Source organism: Doryrhamphus excisus, linkage group LG10, assembly GCF_037039965.1.
Source record: "Doryrhamphus excisus strain RoL-2023G ecotype Guam linkage group LG10, RoL_Dexc_Guam_v1.1, whole genome shotgun sequence".
Lineage (NCBI taxonomy): Eukaryota > Metazoa > Chordata > Actinopteri > Syngnathiformes > Syngnathidae > Doryrhamphus > Doryrhamphus excisus.
Window position 1 is genome coordinate 7190895 of NC_136366.1, and position 17752 is coordinate 7208646.

Consider the following 17752-nt stretch of genomic DNA (forward strand, 5'->3'; position numbering starts at 1 on the left):
GTTGTTTTGTATATTTTGTTAGTTTGTATAAGTTTTTTTTAAATATTTACTTATTACTTATACTTACTTATAATATATATAATATATAATATAATATATAATATATATACTTATTTTTTGTCATTTTGTTTTCACTCATTCATTTTCTACCGCTTATCCTCACGAGGGTCGCAGGGGATGCTGGAGCCTATCCCAGCTGTCTTTGAGCGGGAGACTGGGTCCACCCTGGACTGGTGGCCAGCCAATCACAGGGCACATATAGACAAACAACCATTCACACTCACATTCATACCTATGGACAATTTGGAGTGGCCAATTAACCTAGCATGTTTTTGGAATGTGGGAGGAAACCGGAGTACCCGGAGAAAACCCACGCATGCACGGGGAGAACATGCAAACACCACACAGAGATGGCAGAGGGTGGGATTGAACTCGGGTCTGCGGGTGTGAGGTCTGCATGCTAACCACTCGGCCACCGTGCATAGTTGGCCATGTCACTCGATAAAACAACACCATGGCTCCTCCAGTGTACACCCAACCTTGGGGATGGCGTCCTATAGCTTCCTATTAATAATAAAAAGATTTCCTCAAGGCCTAGTTTTATCAAAGGACAGATTGACAGTCATTTCCTGTCTCTGAAAGCAGTTTTTGCCAACTTAAAGTCAAAGAGGGAGAATACTTCACAAGATAAACCCTACAATTACGTCAAAAGGGCAGCCTGGTAAAGCCAAGAAGATGAGTCTTAAAAAGGAAAATGAAAGCCCTAACAATACCTTGATGTCACAATTGGTGGTTTTGAAAGGCGACAGCCTGTTTAGCACGCAGAGCAAGTATAATTCTTCCCCCCTTGGTGACGCGTTCCCAAGTGCAGTCTTGTGTGAAAGCAGCTGACGGCCTTGATCTCCAGCCTGTCTCATAATCATTCAATCGTCGCAGCTGCGGTTTCTTAAAAGCAGTCTGGAACTCCTTGTGCATATCGGATCTATCGTTACACATTTGCCTATCTCGGCAATTTTTGGATAATGTGAATTCAAACAAAAACAAAGTCGCTGTATAGTTTGGAAGACACTTAGAATGACAATAATAAGCTCAAACTTTTAACTTTAAGAATGATCTAGAGTGCATGCAAAAGTGGAAAGGAAAAAGTACCATATTTTCCGGACTATAAGTCGCACTTCTTTTCATAGGTTGGCTGTTCCTGCGACTTATACTCCAGAGTGACTTATAAATGAAAAAACTGTTTATATTACAACACTGGACACCTTTTCTGTTTATTTTTATTTTTTGTGTAGCTGAAAATAAAGTATAAGAACTGAAACAGTCAACATCTAAAAGCTGAATGGGATTTAAAGAGGAACTGCACATTTTTGGGAATGTTGCCCATCATTGCCAACCCTTATGTGAAACATCAACACATTTATCGTATTTCCTGGGCTATAAGTTGCTCCAGAGTATAAGTCACACAAGGCCAAAAATGCATAATTAGGTAACATTTTTTGCGGGTAATTTATTTTACAAACTAACGTGTTTTCCGGACTATAAGTCACACTATTTTTCATAGGTTGGCTGTTCCTGCGACTTATACTCCTGAGCGACTTATAAATGAAAAAACTGTTTGTTACATAAACACTGGACACCTTTTCTGTTCATGTTTATTTTTTGTGTAGCTGAATAAGCATTGTGTTAGCATATCTTACACCTATTCAGCCTGTTCTCTATTCTTTTATTGTTAGAACTTGCCTTCCAAGATGATGTAATGTCTGTTTTGGTCAAGTAGTTTGGAAAATAAAATACCCGCAAAAAATGTGACTTATACTCCAGTGAGACGTATGTATGTTTTTTTCTAACTAATTATGGATTTTTGGTCTTGTGCGACTTATACTCCAGTGCGACTTATGTATGGTTTTTTGTACCTAATTATGCATTTTTGGCCTTGTGCGACTTATACTCCAGTGTGACTTATGTGTGTTTTTTCCTACTTAATTATGCATTTTTGGCCTTGTGCAACTTATACTCCAGTGCGACTTATGTATGTTTTTTTCTACCTAATTATGCATTTTTGTCCTCGTGCCACTTATACTACGGTGTGACTTATGTATGTTTTTTTCTATCTAGTTATACATTTTTGGCCTTGTGCGACTCCGGAGCGACTTATACTCCAGAAAATACGGTAGCTTTCTTTGACTGCATGGTCATTTATTGGCAAGTATAATACACAACACAGCCGCACAGAACCAATGTTGTTACAGCATTACAATGTTGCTGTGATGCTCCGATTAACAGGAGTTAATTGCAGCATTTACAGGAGGACGTTTGACAATCACTAGGTCAAATATCCTTAAAAATACCAAGGACTAGTAAAATAAAGGACTCACACCAGCTGGTTTAATGAGTAGAAGACCCAAACTGATGGATGTACAACTGTGACCTGTAGACTGACAAGGCATTTCTTTGGATACAGACTAACAAAGCAGCGCTAGTGTGTGACTGATTATGTGGATGATATACTAATGGGCTTAACCTCCTTAAAATTGCATCTAATTAACAGAATTTACACTTCTTCCAAGCAAGAGCGAGAAGGACGTGTCGCCCTGGGAGTAATTGCTACATCCATTATTGCCACTGTGGCCTGACAAGGCGCATATTTTCTGACGGAAATAAAATCAATGTTAGGCCTGGAAGCAGTGTCAGTTGATAGTTAGCAGTACAATTGTATCTAAAAGCTTGGGGGGGGGGATTTTACCTACAATTTTTAATCAGCTGGATGGCATTCTCTCATTGAAGAAATTGGGATCTTGCCTTTTGTTTCTTCTCAGCGCAAGGATAATAGAAACAGGGCAGGAATAGTACAAGTGGCACATTTTGTAGCTTCCAGGAATTGTGTAGATCTTTCCAACACGGGGCAGCGATTCATCACGCTGCAACATGAGGTGATGTTCATCAAGGCTGCCCATACCGTAACCCCACCATGGGCCCAATGCATCCACAACGTTGACATGAGAAAAGCGCTCACCCACACAACGCCATACAAGCTGTCGGCCATCTGCCCTGCACGGTGAAAAACAGGATTCATCCGGGAATCAAATGTGAGCATTGGTCCACTCAAGTCAGCTACGATGAGGACGAGGATCATGAAGATCATGAAGACGAGGTGGTTTCTGATGTTAGAATAAAATGTAATATGTTAGATTAAAAAATCAGGGGTCTCAAACATGCGGCCAAATGTGCCCCGCAGGACACTAGTTTGAGGCCCCGGCCTTGATATGAAAGTTTAATGTTAGTGCGGCCCGTGCAAGTTTGATATGGATGCTGTATGGTATCATGTACCCAGAAAAAATTATTACGTTTGATTAATGTTCATGTTAAAGGTTAAATAACTGTTAATAGTTATCCTCCCTATCCGTGTGGAAGTGGTAAGTTTTTGGCTATTTAATTTTAAAGGAAATAACTTGAAGGCTACCGTTTAGGTCGCTGGCTCTCTAGTTTGCAAGTTAGCATGTGTCTCAAGACCCTGCAGTTGCGCAATATGTTGTAAATAAAAAGAGTATCAATGTGACTATAGTCGTGTTTTGTCATGTCTACAGGGCTCTATTAATGCTTTGTTCATTTTAATCTGAAAAAAAGAATTTGTCTACCCAATAATTTGTCTATGTGGTTTCTTAAGTTTTTATTATTTGCCGTTTTATTATTATTATTATTATATTTATTTATTTATTACTGATTGATTGATTTTCTTTATTCTTGATTTGTTTATTTATTTTTCATCTTATTTTGTGTAGAAAAATAAAAGGTAAGATATTTTAGAACAGTAGAATGTTTTATCAGAGCTTTTCTTGTAGAAAATAAAAACTTACCACTTCCACACGGATTGGGAGGATAACTATTAACAGTTATTTAACCTTTAACATGAACATTAATCAAACTTAATTTTTTCTGGGTACATGATACCATACAGCATGCATATCAAACTTGCGCGGGCCGCACTAACATTAAACTTTCATATCAAGGTGGGGGCCTCAAACTCGTGTCCTGCGGGCCACATTTGGCCCACGGGGCGCGTGTTTGAGACCCCTGCAATATAACTAACAAAACGAAACAGACAAACTATAAATAACTACATCATCTCCTGTTTCAGCTTGTATTTTGGGCATTTTCATATAAAACACTATTTAGCTGTGTGAGTAATAATCGAAATCCTCCAAAAGTAGGCGAATGAGCTGATTAACGGCACCTTCTATGGGTGAATGAGTAGAAGCAGCAGGTGTATAATTGAGCATGAGTGGAGTACGGCATGCATAAGTAACAGCAGCAGGGGATGTGATGACATGAATACAAACCTTTTTCCAGATGACATGAATGCTTTTCCTTTCCGACATATAGGACAATATATACAAATACAGCGGTCTGACCTCCAAATAAACGTGGCAGGTACATTTGTAGGTGCTTAACCTTAATCCTCGCTGCATAATTGTCCCTTTAGCACAGATTTCCATATCGGCATAATGGGATCCCATGGTGTTATTTGCAATTAAAAATGCTCACTTCTGAAAATGACCTTTGTGAATTTGACTTTGATGATTCCCCCCCTCCCTCATTGTCTGAGCCACTGTACTATCACTATCTATAAATAGATAGCAGCTTAAATAGGATTTTCGCCTCGAGGGGGGAGCAATAATCCACTTTGTGGCGTCAGCTGACATGACAGGCAAATTTCTCAATTTCCTCTAAGTGGTGGCGTCAGTACTTTGCTTAGGTTAGCATTTGGAAAATGCATAACATGCATAGTATGACAAAGATATATATTATTACTATTTTCATTTACTGCATGGAGCGCCCTACTTTTTTTCATATGACCGTTTGTGTATGTAAGATAAGTTTTCTAGTCCTGAATCGCTGCATACAAAAAGAGTGAAAATGTGTCAAAAACATGTCCCCAACTGTGTTAGAAGTCGGTTGACTTGGAATTTCTCACACACTTAAATGTGCTCTACAAAACATCCACTGTCACTTTCGGGCAGTGCTTCTTAAATAGTGGGGCGAGGAACTGTGAGGGGGTATTAACGGCACGCATTGTTTCCAATGGTACTGCAGGCCTGCCAACGTGTACACATTTACTGTACTCAACCTGCAATTTGACTCTTGAATGCGCTTGTATGCTTCACAGCTCTCCATTATGTTGCATTTTCCTGGTTTTGGTTTTGATTCAGTCTGGAAATCAGGGGCGTCCCTAGGTTCTGAAGACGGGGGGGCTTAGCCCCCTGGAGATGTACAGGATATGAATGAATGTAGTAGACAAATTCCAAAAAATCCATAAATTCCCAAAACAAATAAGGAACAAGAACATGGATATAACTTTCCCACTTTTGGACAGATTTAGTCGGGATATCGCTGCTCAAATTTTTTACGTCGAGTCAACTTGGATTTTTTTACAGTGCAGTGGACAGTGATCAATGATATAATAATCATTACTATATTATTAATTAGCCTATTATTATTACTATCATCATTCTTCTTCTTCTGATTATTACTACTACTACTAGTAGGCTAGTATTAGCCTGCGAATTGGCTTGCTTATTAGTCTGCTTTCGCCCTATTATATAAAAACTTTTTTTTTGAAAAAAAAATCTAAAAAAAAATAATAAAAAATCTATAAAAAATATGAAATTATTTAGGGGGGATTAAGAACATTTTAGGGGGATGAAGCCCCCCTAAAATAGGCCAAATGACGCAATGTCCTCCATCCAACGTTGTCTATTACTATTATTATAAAGCACTGATCAGGTTTTGTATGAATGTTCTGCAACCCATGTATGTAATAAAGTATGATTCCCCCCCGTCCTTTTTATCAACAGTAATGAAAGAAGAATATTAACAATTACATACTTACATATTAAAAAGGTAAAAAAAACAAAACCTGCAAAGTACTAAAATATAAACATTTGACGCCTGCGAATCCAAAAGGTACCATGTACTTTTAATGGTATTTTGATGCGTTCTGTTAAGCTTCAGTGTTGCTAGCACGGGTACAGTAAATAAAGCAGAGGCCTGACAATCCATCAATTTAATTTTCCTTCTTCCGTAACCACCGCCACGCTCGCTGCCTTGTCCTGAAGTGGCGCCTAAACAGCAGCCTACAGTGACATACTGTGGCAAACACGAAGGAGAAAAACACACCATCCATCATAAAAGCTGGAGGCGAGGAAAGCCAACTTCACTGTCGCATTTATCTCTCGCTCCTGCTGCATTATCCTCCCTCCGCTCTTTCCTTCAGCCATCCTTCTTTCAAGCGCTCCTTTTTCCGCTCCACTCCATTCCATCACTCTCTTTCTCAAATCCTCTGAACTCTAACCTTAATCCAATTTTTCTATGAATCCATTTCCCTGTCCGGATGTCCACTTCCTTCCCATCTGGCCCTGTGTCTATTGTTGTGCAATGTCATTTTAGTTTCCACCGAATCATCGAGAATACAGTGGATCCCGCACTTTCCCGATTTGCCAATTAAACAGAAAACTATTTTTGGTCAAAAAATAATAACCTTAAAATATAGATTTTTTTCAAAAGTAGTAGTTTTCCATCCATCCAGCCATCTCTGACCGCTGGATCCCGAGGCCAGGCCAGTTGGGAAAGATGGTCTCTCCAACACGGTCTTCCCCAAGTCCTCCTACTGGTCAGACATGCCCTGAACACCTCCGTCCAGGGGTGGGGGGGGGGGGGCATCCTGACCATATGCCCGATTTGTTAATATGAATTGTGAGTACTTTTCATCCAAGTCTAACACCGTAAACCCCACCTTTGGACTTGGACAACCCGATCAAATCAGATACTTTTCCGATTGAAATCTACCTTCTTTTCCAATTTGGTTACATTGTGTTCTTGAAGGCGTCGCCAACGTTGTAGCGCTATGATTATATCTTTTATTGACTCCAAACACCAGAAGACATCCAGTACATTATCGGTTTGTACCAACTGAAATGTGACTACCTCTACAGGTATTTTAAAGACTAAATCAATACTCATTCAGCAATTGGTGAATGTGTTCATAACAGTACTTTGGATCTCGGCTAAAGTTTGCCGTGTGAATATTTCTTAAGGTGTTTCTAAAGACATGATCAATACTCTTCCAGCAAAGCAGCGGATGTCCCACACAAATGGTATCGAACCAACATTTTTTGTAGCATTACTTGAGTGTCTGGGTTATGACACGGAAGACGGGGGGAAACAGATTTTAATCAGTTTGTCTTTTACTTCTATTATTACATGCTCACGTCTGGAGTATTTCAAACCATCAGCGTCCCTGGAAATGGGGATCAATACTGGGAGCAAAAAATAAAATAATGTACCGAAGGATGAGAGCGTCGGACGCTACATGTGCAGCTTCCAAAATAATGTCTCTGGGAAAATCACTACCCCACCCACCCACCCGTTTTTTCCCAGCAGTGAAGAGTTTAATCACATTTTTCATATGATAGGGGTAAGTATTAGAAGGAGGACGTAGGGAGAGCAAAATGTCTCAAGGACAAAAGCGTGATGCATGCTTTTGCAGTGTGATGACTGCAGATAGCTCCTATCTCCTGGATATCTTTTATTGCTTTTATATTTGCCCCCTGTCCTTGGGTTCCTTATGAATCGAAATTTGTTTCCTTGAAGCGCATTTCTGCCGCCGCGGAAGAGAATAGTGGAGACATTGAATAACGAAAGCTGCTCTCTAAATGACCACCAAAGCTGCACACTGATGCAATTGTTCCTCTCCAAATCGGTTTCATTATGTACCGTATCGTGTGAGCCAATACGATCAAGTCGTCCTTTTAACATGAAGAATGGTGAGTGGGAATTCAGTATGTATTTGACATTCGGTATTCAAGGTGGTATTACGTTTCGAAGTAACTTCTCAGTCACTTGGCATAACTTAGATTTGCACAATCCAATAAGGTCCAATACAATTTATTCATATTGTATATTGTTTTCAATATCAGGGTCTTAAGGCGACTAGCATTGTGGTTCACCCAGGACTGGTCACTCGGCAATCAGTACACAAGGTATAAAATATTAATGAAAAAAGTTCATGAAGTGTATGGGGAGGGGTCTTACAGCCTCTAAACATACCGTATAACGTAAAAAAAAAAAAAAAGTTGCTACTACTGGAACCTATCTTCTGCGATAAACGTGGGAACACTGAATATACTGTATATAGAAGTGTATGCAGTTTAACATTATGGGAAAGTGATGCAGTGAGACGCATGTTGAAGACACCCCATGGCCATCTCTGTGTGGAGTTTGCATGTTCTCCAGGTACTCCGGTTTCCAGATTTGGCCGCCAAAGACTGGGTCGCCCAGGCACTCGCCCTTGACTGCCACCCAACACACAATGCACCGGACCCTTATGCTTGCCCCCGTAGGTGGGGGGTCTATGAAGGGGAGATCCCGTGTGGCTTCTTTGGGCCTGGCCCGGCCGAGCCCTACGGGTGAAGGCCCTGGTATCTCACATCCGGGCCTCGGACAAACTGGAGGGATTATGTATCACAGTTGGCCTGGGAACACCTTGATGTCCTCCCGGTGGAGCTGGAGGAAGTGGCCGGGGGCCGGGAAGTCTGGGTTTCCCTACTAGCAGAGGAAAATTTCCTCCCACATTCCAAAAACATGCTAGGTTAATTGGCCACTCCAAATTGTCCATAGGTATGAATGTGAGTGTGAATGGTTGTTTGTCTATATGTGCCCTGTGATTGGCTGGCCACAAGTCCAGGGTGTACCCCGCCTCTCGCTTGAAGACAGCTGGGATAGGCTCCAGCACCCCCTGCGACCCTCGTGAGGATGAGCGGTAGAAAATGAATGAATGTTGCAAACTCCACACAGAGATGGCCAAGGGTGGAATTGAACCCTGGTCTCCTAGCTGTGAGGTCTGCACACGAACCACTCGACCGCCGTGCCACCCTACGTACAAAACAGTGACATGCAAATAATGCTTTGAATAGTAACGTAAAGCGAGTTAGAGATTTATAAAAGTAACCTGGAGTAAATTGTTATGTCCCAAAAGTGTAAAAAGAAAATAGGACAGGTAGCACACTAGCAGGTGAATGTAAATGAAATATTTCATTCCAGGAGCAACTGAAAACAATCCCAACAAAAATGGTCGAATACACAGCATGCAGCAAATAGCACACAACAAACAGCACACAGCAAATAGCACACAGCATGGCCACCTGGCAGCACCTGAGAGACGGAGAGAAGCGAAAGAGCACTGCTTGCCGTCTGCCTCCTATATATGCCAGCTCCACCTGATTGGCAATCAGGCCCACCTGGGATTCACCTTCCAGGTGTGTCACCACTCTGCACAGAAAAAGGTAAAAAAAACAAACACACAAAGCGTCCAACACACCACTGAACATAACAATATATTCATTATTATGAGCAAGATGCAAGAAATCCCCCTAAATGTCAGGAATTGAGTTTGTTTATTTCAAGGTTTTTATCCCAGCAGTCCGTGCCGCATCTGTACCCGTATGCCTTTTTATTTTTTCAGTCCGAGTTATGTTCCATAATGTCTGCCCGTGTCCCTTGCACCCGCCTGTGACAACTTGACGTACACTTTAATAAAGCTGCTGCATATTGTTGTCACAACATGAAGTGGTTTCATTTCCATTTTATGGAGAGACAGACAAGTATGACATGAGTGTTCACCGTGTAACCATGGTTTCGCTGCTTCTTCCGTACATTCCAATCATTATCACAGTCTCTGCAAAGTGCTTGTTGTGTCTAAGCAATCACACTCTTCCTGATTACTGTTAGCATCACGGATACCGCTTCTATCGTGTCAAATATTAGTCCACTGTGAGGCCACAGTTCCCAAAATAGTCTGATTGTTCCACATCAGAAACATGGGGACATGCCGTGGGGGATTGGTGTGACCGCCTTAGAATGATATCAATCCTTCCAAACTGTTAGGGTTGGTCCAAAGAACCCCAAAGAACCACATTCGTCCAGATGCCTCCTTGGTGAGGTGCTGCGGGCATGGCGAGAAGCTGGCCTGGGAATGCCTTGGATAAAGGGGGTAAGCTGTCTTTGGGTGAGAGGCGGGGTACACCCTGGACTGGTGGCCAGCCAATCACAGGGCACATATAGACAAACAACCATTCACACTCACATTCATACCTATGGACAATTTGGAGTGGCCAAGCTAACATGCTAGCATGTTTTTGGAATGAGGGAGGAAACCGGATTTCCACGCAGATTGTAGCCAACATGCTAACCACTCGTCCAACGTGCGGCCATTTATTTTTACTATTTTTACATAATTCATTGAAATTATTTAACAGTTTTTAGATAATTAATGTAATGTATGTTTAAGTATTTTTATATTTTTTTGTAATTTCACATTATCTAGTGTATTTATTTATTCATTCTTGCATTCATTTTCTACCGCTTATCCTCACGCCGGTCGTGGGTATGCTGGAGCTTATCCCAGCTGTCTTCGAGCGAGAGGCGGGGTACACCCTGGACTGGTGGCCAGCCAATCACAGGGCACATATAGACAAACAACCATTCACACTCACATTCATACCTATGGACAATTTGGAGTGGCCAATTAACCTAGCATGTTTTTGGAATGTGGGAGGAAACCGGATTCCCCCGGAGAAAAGCCACGCACGCAGATTGTAGCCAACATGCAAACCACTCGTCCAATGTGTGGCCATTTATTTTTACTATTTTTAGATAATTCATTGAATTTATTTCACAGTTTTTAGATAATTAATGTAATGTATGTCTAAGTATTTTAATATAATATTTTTGTGATTGTACATTATCTGATGTATTTATTTATTCATTTATTCATTTATTCATTCATTTTCTACCGCTTATCCTCACGTGGGTTGTGGGTATGCTGGAGCTTATCCCAGCTGTCTTCGGGCAAGAGGCGGGGTACACCCTGGACTGGTGGCCAGCCAATCACAGGGCACATATAGACAAACAACCATTCACACTCACATTCATACCTATGGACAATTTGGAGTCACCAAGCTAATATGCTAGCATGTATTTGGAATGGGGGAGGAAACCGGATTCCCCGGAGAAAATCCAAGCACACAGATTCAAACTCTGGTCTCTCCGATCTTCTGTGTCGCCAACATGCTCACCACTCGTTCAACTTCAATTTTTTTTTTTTACTATTTTTAGATAATTCATTGAATTTATTTCACATTTTTTAGATAATTAATGTAATGTATGTTTATATAATATATATTATAGTATTATAGTGTTTTTATATAATATTTTTTGTTATTGTACATAATCTGGTGTATTTATTCATTCATTCATTTTCTACCGCTTATCCTTATGCGGGTCGTGGGTATGCTGGAGCTTATCCCAGCTGTCTTCGGGCAAGAGGCGGGGTACACCCTGGACTGGTGGCCAGCCAATCACAGGGCACATATAGACAAACAACCATTCACACTCACATTCATACCTATGGACAATTTGGAGTCGCCAATTAACCTAGCATGTTTTTGGAATGTGGGAGGAAACCGGAGTGTGTATTTATTTATTTTAATTCAATTGAGTACATTTTTTGCAGTTCTTGAAACAATCCCGATGCACTTCCAAGACGGCCAAGGTCATCACATGCCGTACCAACACAACATTATTATTCTATTGGCTGGTTCGCTGAGGTGATATCCTGTCACGCTGACAAAAATAATTTCCCTCCCTTGTGTTGATGAGAATGACGACGCCATTGAAAAAAAAAAAAAGACAGCCACCACAAAGCTTCTTCTTCTTCTTCATCTTCAACTTCCTACGGGGGGAATGCAGAGCAGTTTGCATTTGCGCTGATGATTTAACGGCTCTACTTACTCGGCAGGTGCATGCTTTACAGCCCTATGCAGGCTCATAATTCAAGAGCAACATAATTATATGCTTTGTAATGCAATCCACGGGCAGCGATATAAAGTAGAACAAGCAAGGAAGTAAAAAGTGAGGGCTGTTTACAAGGAGGAAAGGTTAGCATAGCCCTACTTCACCTCCCTGATGAGCGTATTCACGTCTTACATTCAGGGACGTAATAAAGGAAGCAAAGCAAACTTCTGATAATTATGCCTCTAATTCCAACATATTTCAGAGGCACTCGTGGGGATGCGAGCCTTGCATGAAGATGAGTTGACAGATGGGGGAGGAAGTGATCTGACAGGGGCCACCATTAAGGCATGCTGACCAGCTGACAGACTGTCACACAAAGAGCCAGTGGACGAAGACACAGAACGGGTCTGACAGACGCAACATGGACTGACAGATGGACGAGGAACTTGGAACTTATGGATGGAACTTTTATATAGCGCCTTGACCTGAATGTAATATGGTCCTGAATGGAAGACCACCCTTCTTCACATCGGAGACATCTGCTGTTCGATATTTGTTACGACTTTTTTAAAAAATCCTATATGTTAGCTGCTTAACAGTTGTTTTATGACAACTGTTTCAATCATCATCATGGTGAAAAATAAAAAAATAATGAAATAAATACGTCAATTGAACTATAAAAGTATTTTCTATATAATTCCAACCGTTTTTAACATTTTCTTTCGTGAAATTTGCTCCATTGGCACATTTGTTGATCAAATACCTCTTCTCCGGCGGCACGGCGGTCGAGTGGTTAGCGCGCAGACCTAACAGCTAGGAGGACCAGGGTTTGATTCCACCCTCGGCCATCTCTGTGTGGAGTTTGCTTGTTCTCCCCGTGCATGCATGGGTTTTCTCCGGGTACTCCGGTTTCCTCCCACATTCCAAAAACATGCTAGGTTAATTAGCCACTCCAAATTGTCCATAGGTATGAATGTGAGTGTGAATGGTTGTTTGTCTATATGTGCCCTGTGATTGGCTGGCCACCAGTCCAGGGTGTACCCCGCCTCTCACCTGAAGACGGCTGGGATAGGCTCCAGCATACCCACGACCTGCATGAGGATAAGTGGTAGAAAATTAATGAATGAATTAATAAATAAATACATCAGATAATGTACAATAACAAAAATATTATATAAAAATACTTAAACATACATTACATTAATTATCTAAAAACTGTGAAATAAACTCAATGAATTATCTAAAAATAATAAAAATGAATGGCCTCACGGTGGACGAGTGGTTTGCATGTTGGCTACACAGAAGATCGGAGAGACCAGAGTTTGAATCTGCCTGAGAGTATTTGTATAATGCTATACAAATAAAATGTAGAGTAGAGTATTTTGAAAAGTGCTATACAAATAAAATGTATTATTATTATTATTATTATTATTATTATTATTATTATTATTATTATTATTATTATTATTATTATATAGCAAAACATGAATAGCAAGCTAAACCGTTTTGGAGTCCTTTTTTATTCATCCAGGTGTCCCACTGAGATCAAGATCTCTTTTACCAGAGAGACCCTTTCTGGAAGGCAGCAGGGTTACATTTAAGACAAGCAAAGACAATGGACACAATGAATACCATTCCTAATACCATTCCTAATACCATTCCTAAATACCATTCCTAACAAGCTCACAGGAAGCAGGCAGACATGGTGGACTGCAAAGATTTCACCAGACCTTTAAATTGGCCGTATAAATTCTTGGTCCCAAGGTTTGCAACTCTGACCTTGGAACAAGCAGGAGTGTTTTTTTCAAAGGACATGCAAAGAATAAGAATATAGTTGGTGGAGGAGGATGGTAGGATTGTAGCCTGAGGCAGAGTTGGGCTTTACTGCATTGCGGGTTGTGTAGAAGTGGAGGTCATTCAACAAAAGCAAAAAAAAAAAAGAAAAAAAAACCACAGATTCTATTCTCTGTTGCTATTGTTTGACATTAATGACATTCTGACGTGACATTGTCCAGAGATTGAATAAACATGGCTGTCAAGTCCTGCCTGGTCGAGGACGTTGAGGCCAACTCCATTCTATTTACTTCACAGCTCAACTGTTACAGAAGCTAATCAGCTGTCATGTTGTCGTTATAGGTTTTCTCCCAATAAACAGCTGTATTGTATTGTATTGTATTGTATTGTATTGTATTGTTACCTTGTGACTTTCAGACCCCAGATCATGTGCACTGTAAAAAAAAAAAAAAATTAGCTTTTAGTTCCGTCAACTTATTTTGCCAAGAAAAATTTTCAACAAAATTTTGCCAAAAAGTTGAGACAACTAAAAATGTTCCCAACTAATGAAAGAGTTCAGTCTACTTTGAAATGTGGGTGTGGCCAACTTGTACAAGAGTGTGATGGGTTTTGCACATGCTCAGACACTTGTGATGGTGCCACTCATACATGCATGCACACACACACACACATCACAAATATCATCCCACACACTGACAGATGGAAAGAAACATATTGTTCTTATGCTAATGTTTTAAAAATATATTTTAAAGACAAAACATTACATTTTTAATGTTTTCAATCCAAACTTACTTTAATCCAAATTTATGTTTGGTAGCCTTTTGTTTTGTAACAAAATAGTTGATTTAACATGACATTTCTCGTTGTTATGATTTGTGTCAGATTTCAAAACCGACTACTGCATTCAAGAAGTTGATACATTCTGTAAAAAATTCCAAGTTGACTCAACTTAAAAAAATTTGTAACCTCGCTGCCTTAAAAATTTGGATTAAATCCAGCAAATTATTTCACGTAATTTCAACACACAACTAAGTTTCTACAACTTAAAAGACCAAGTTGATTTGTCGTGAGAACTTCATTTTTTAGGTCAAATAACCAAATATTTTGGCGGCACGGCGGTCTAGTGGTTAGCGCGCAGACCTCACAGCTAGGAGACCAGGATTCAATTCCACCCTTGGCCATCTCTGTGTGGAGTTTGCATGTTCTCCCCGTGCATGCGTGGGTTTTCTCCGGGTACTCCGGTTTCCTCCCACATTCCAAAAACATGCTAGGTTAATTGGCGACTCCAAATTGTCCATAGGTATGAATGTGAGTGTGAATGGTTGTTTGTCTATATGTGCCCTGTGATTGGCTGGCGACTAGTCCAGGGTGTACCCCGCCTCTCGCCCGAAGACAGCTGGGATAGGCTCCAGCACCCCCGCGACCCTCGTGAGGAAAAAGCGGTAGAAAATGAATGAATGAATGAACCATATATTTTGGTTGTATCAACAATGTAAATCAAGTCATCTCAACTCATTTCCAAATCAGGTTAACAAATTATTTCAATAATGTCAATTTAATTGTGAGTTGAATTTACTTGAGCTAATTAGTTAGACTAAATCAAAAGTGAGTTGAAATTACTTAAGTTCTATTCTTGATACAACAAAAATATTAGACCTAATAAAGAAAGTTCCCAAAACAAAGCAATAAGTCATGTGGACTTGATCTTTTAAGTTGGAGAAACTTAGTTGTGAGTTGAAATTACCTGAAATAATTTGCTAGATTTAATCAAAATTTTAAGGCAGCAAGGTTACAAATTTTTTTAAGTTGAGTCATTTTTTTTTTACAGTGTACAGTTAATAAAGAGGGACTTTTGGAATGGAAATAAAAGACCCGGGTGCCGCAGTGGAGAAGATGATGAATCAGTTAGGGACATTGACTAGCGGTAAGACAGGGAAGAGATTAGGAGATAATAGGGGAATTGTCTGCAGTTCAAGTTGTCATTGAATCTTTCCAACGTGGGTCAGCTTCTGGGTGCATCGACCTAATGGCTAATGACGACACAAAGCAGAGGGTTGGGCCGCATCCAGATGAAAGCTCTTGTCAAATTACCCACAGAGCATTGATCACAGATCGATCCACACTCTGGCTGGAGATGGGAAGAGTGGAGATGGGCGCTGTCCCTGGTGCTGAATGCCAACCACTGGTACAGGTTAAAGGAGTTCTCTTCTTCAGCATAGGGACAATTATTTAAGGAACGGTTCTGCACCTTAGCATCCATGAACTGCCTTTCCACATGGACATGCAGTTGGCTATCAATCCCGGGGGGAAAGCCGAACATGGTTATTTTTGAGAGAATACAGTCTCATACTAGGGTCATGGATGTGTTTGTCCTGGTCAGACATTTTCTCATATATTTGGATCATGATGTCATATTTCAAATACAAGCATAAAATTATCCAAAATATGGATAATGAATGTGAGTGTGAATGGTTGTTTGTCTATATGTGCCCTGTGATTGGCTGGCCACCAGTCCAGGGTGTACCACGCCTCGCGCCCGAAGACGGCTGGGATAGGCTCCAGCATACCTACGACCCGCGTGAGGATAAGCGGTAGAAAATGAATGAATGAATGAATAAATACATCAAATAATGTACAATAACACAAAATATTATATAAAAATACTTCAACATACATTACATTAATTATCTAAAAACTGTGAAATAAATGCAATGAATTATCTAAAAATAGTAAAAATAAATGGCCGCATGTTGGACCAGTGGTTAGCATGTTGGCTACACAGAAGATCGGTGAGATCAGAGTTTGAATCTGTGTGCGAGTATTTGTATAATGCTATACAAATAAAATGTAGAGTATTTTGAAAAGCGCTGTACAAATAAAATGTATTATTATTATTAACTTGGATTTATTTTTTAAGCTTGGAATACAACAGACTTTTTTCTTACATTAAGGTGATGGATCTGTTTTGTTTTTTTTTTATATTTGGGTAGAAGACCCATCTTTGGTAACACTACAAAAAGGTGAACAAAATTCATTCATTCATTCATTTTCTACCGCTTATCCTCACGAGGGTCACAGGAGTTGCTGGAGCCTATCCCAGCTGTCTTCAGCCTGGACTGGTCAGGTGAACAAAATGACATTACTTAATGAGGAACAAACCGACATAGCCCTAACAGCACAATATGCATTTCAAAATAATAATAGGTCGTATTTAACCAGAAATCAGCATCATTTATTGAATTTTTTTTAAGTGGGAATAAAGCCGCAAAATTTGAAATGCATCATCTGATTCTTGATGTTTTCAGACCACCCAAGACCAAGCAACAATCAAGTATAAATACGTGTGCGTCTTCCTTGATTAATGTTAGCCGAGGAGTTGGACTAAAATTCAAAAGCCTGTTCTCTGCTTGATTTTCATTTCACTCGCAAAGCAGCAACAATGGCGGCAGACTTCATAGACGCTGATACACCAGCATACCCATATGTTTGCACACAGTTGGACGTGTGATCCACATTTAAAAAAAAAAAGGAGCTAAGCATATGTGATCAACACAACGTGAGTCCCAATCCCTCTGGGCCACAGATTTGGCTGGCAGGCAACACAATATAACATGTCAGAAGAAAAGGGTATTTAATCACGGCGAGTTGCCTTTGTCTGGCATTAAAGCATACTGTGTTGTATTTGTGAAGGTGGCTAGTGTTGCTACAGGTATGACTGATGATTACGAGCCGGTTGCCAAGCAGCTGAACAATGAGCCGGTGATTGTGAGCCTTGAATGAAACTGCTGATGCCAATCAGCTAATGGATGGGCTGCAACTTCTCCGCATGCTGTTCTTAAAGGATTGCTGAGATCATATCTATCACACATAGAAAGCCAATGGCTATAAGGGAATCAGATATGGATACGACCTCGGACCCGGTGACTCCAATGTGCAATCAAAGTCACATTAAGGCGACATTGTGGAGCTCACAATGCTCTCGGCAATTACTATTGCAAGTGTCCATCAAATTAAGAGTCGGAGTCAAACTTACATACGTACCATGCTACATTGAAAAGCAACAAGTTTGAAATCATATGGTATCATAATTAGGGACGCTCCAATCAATTGA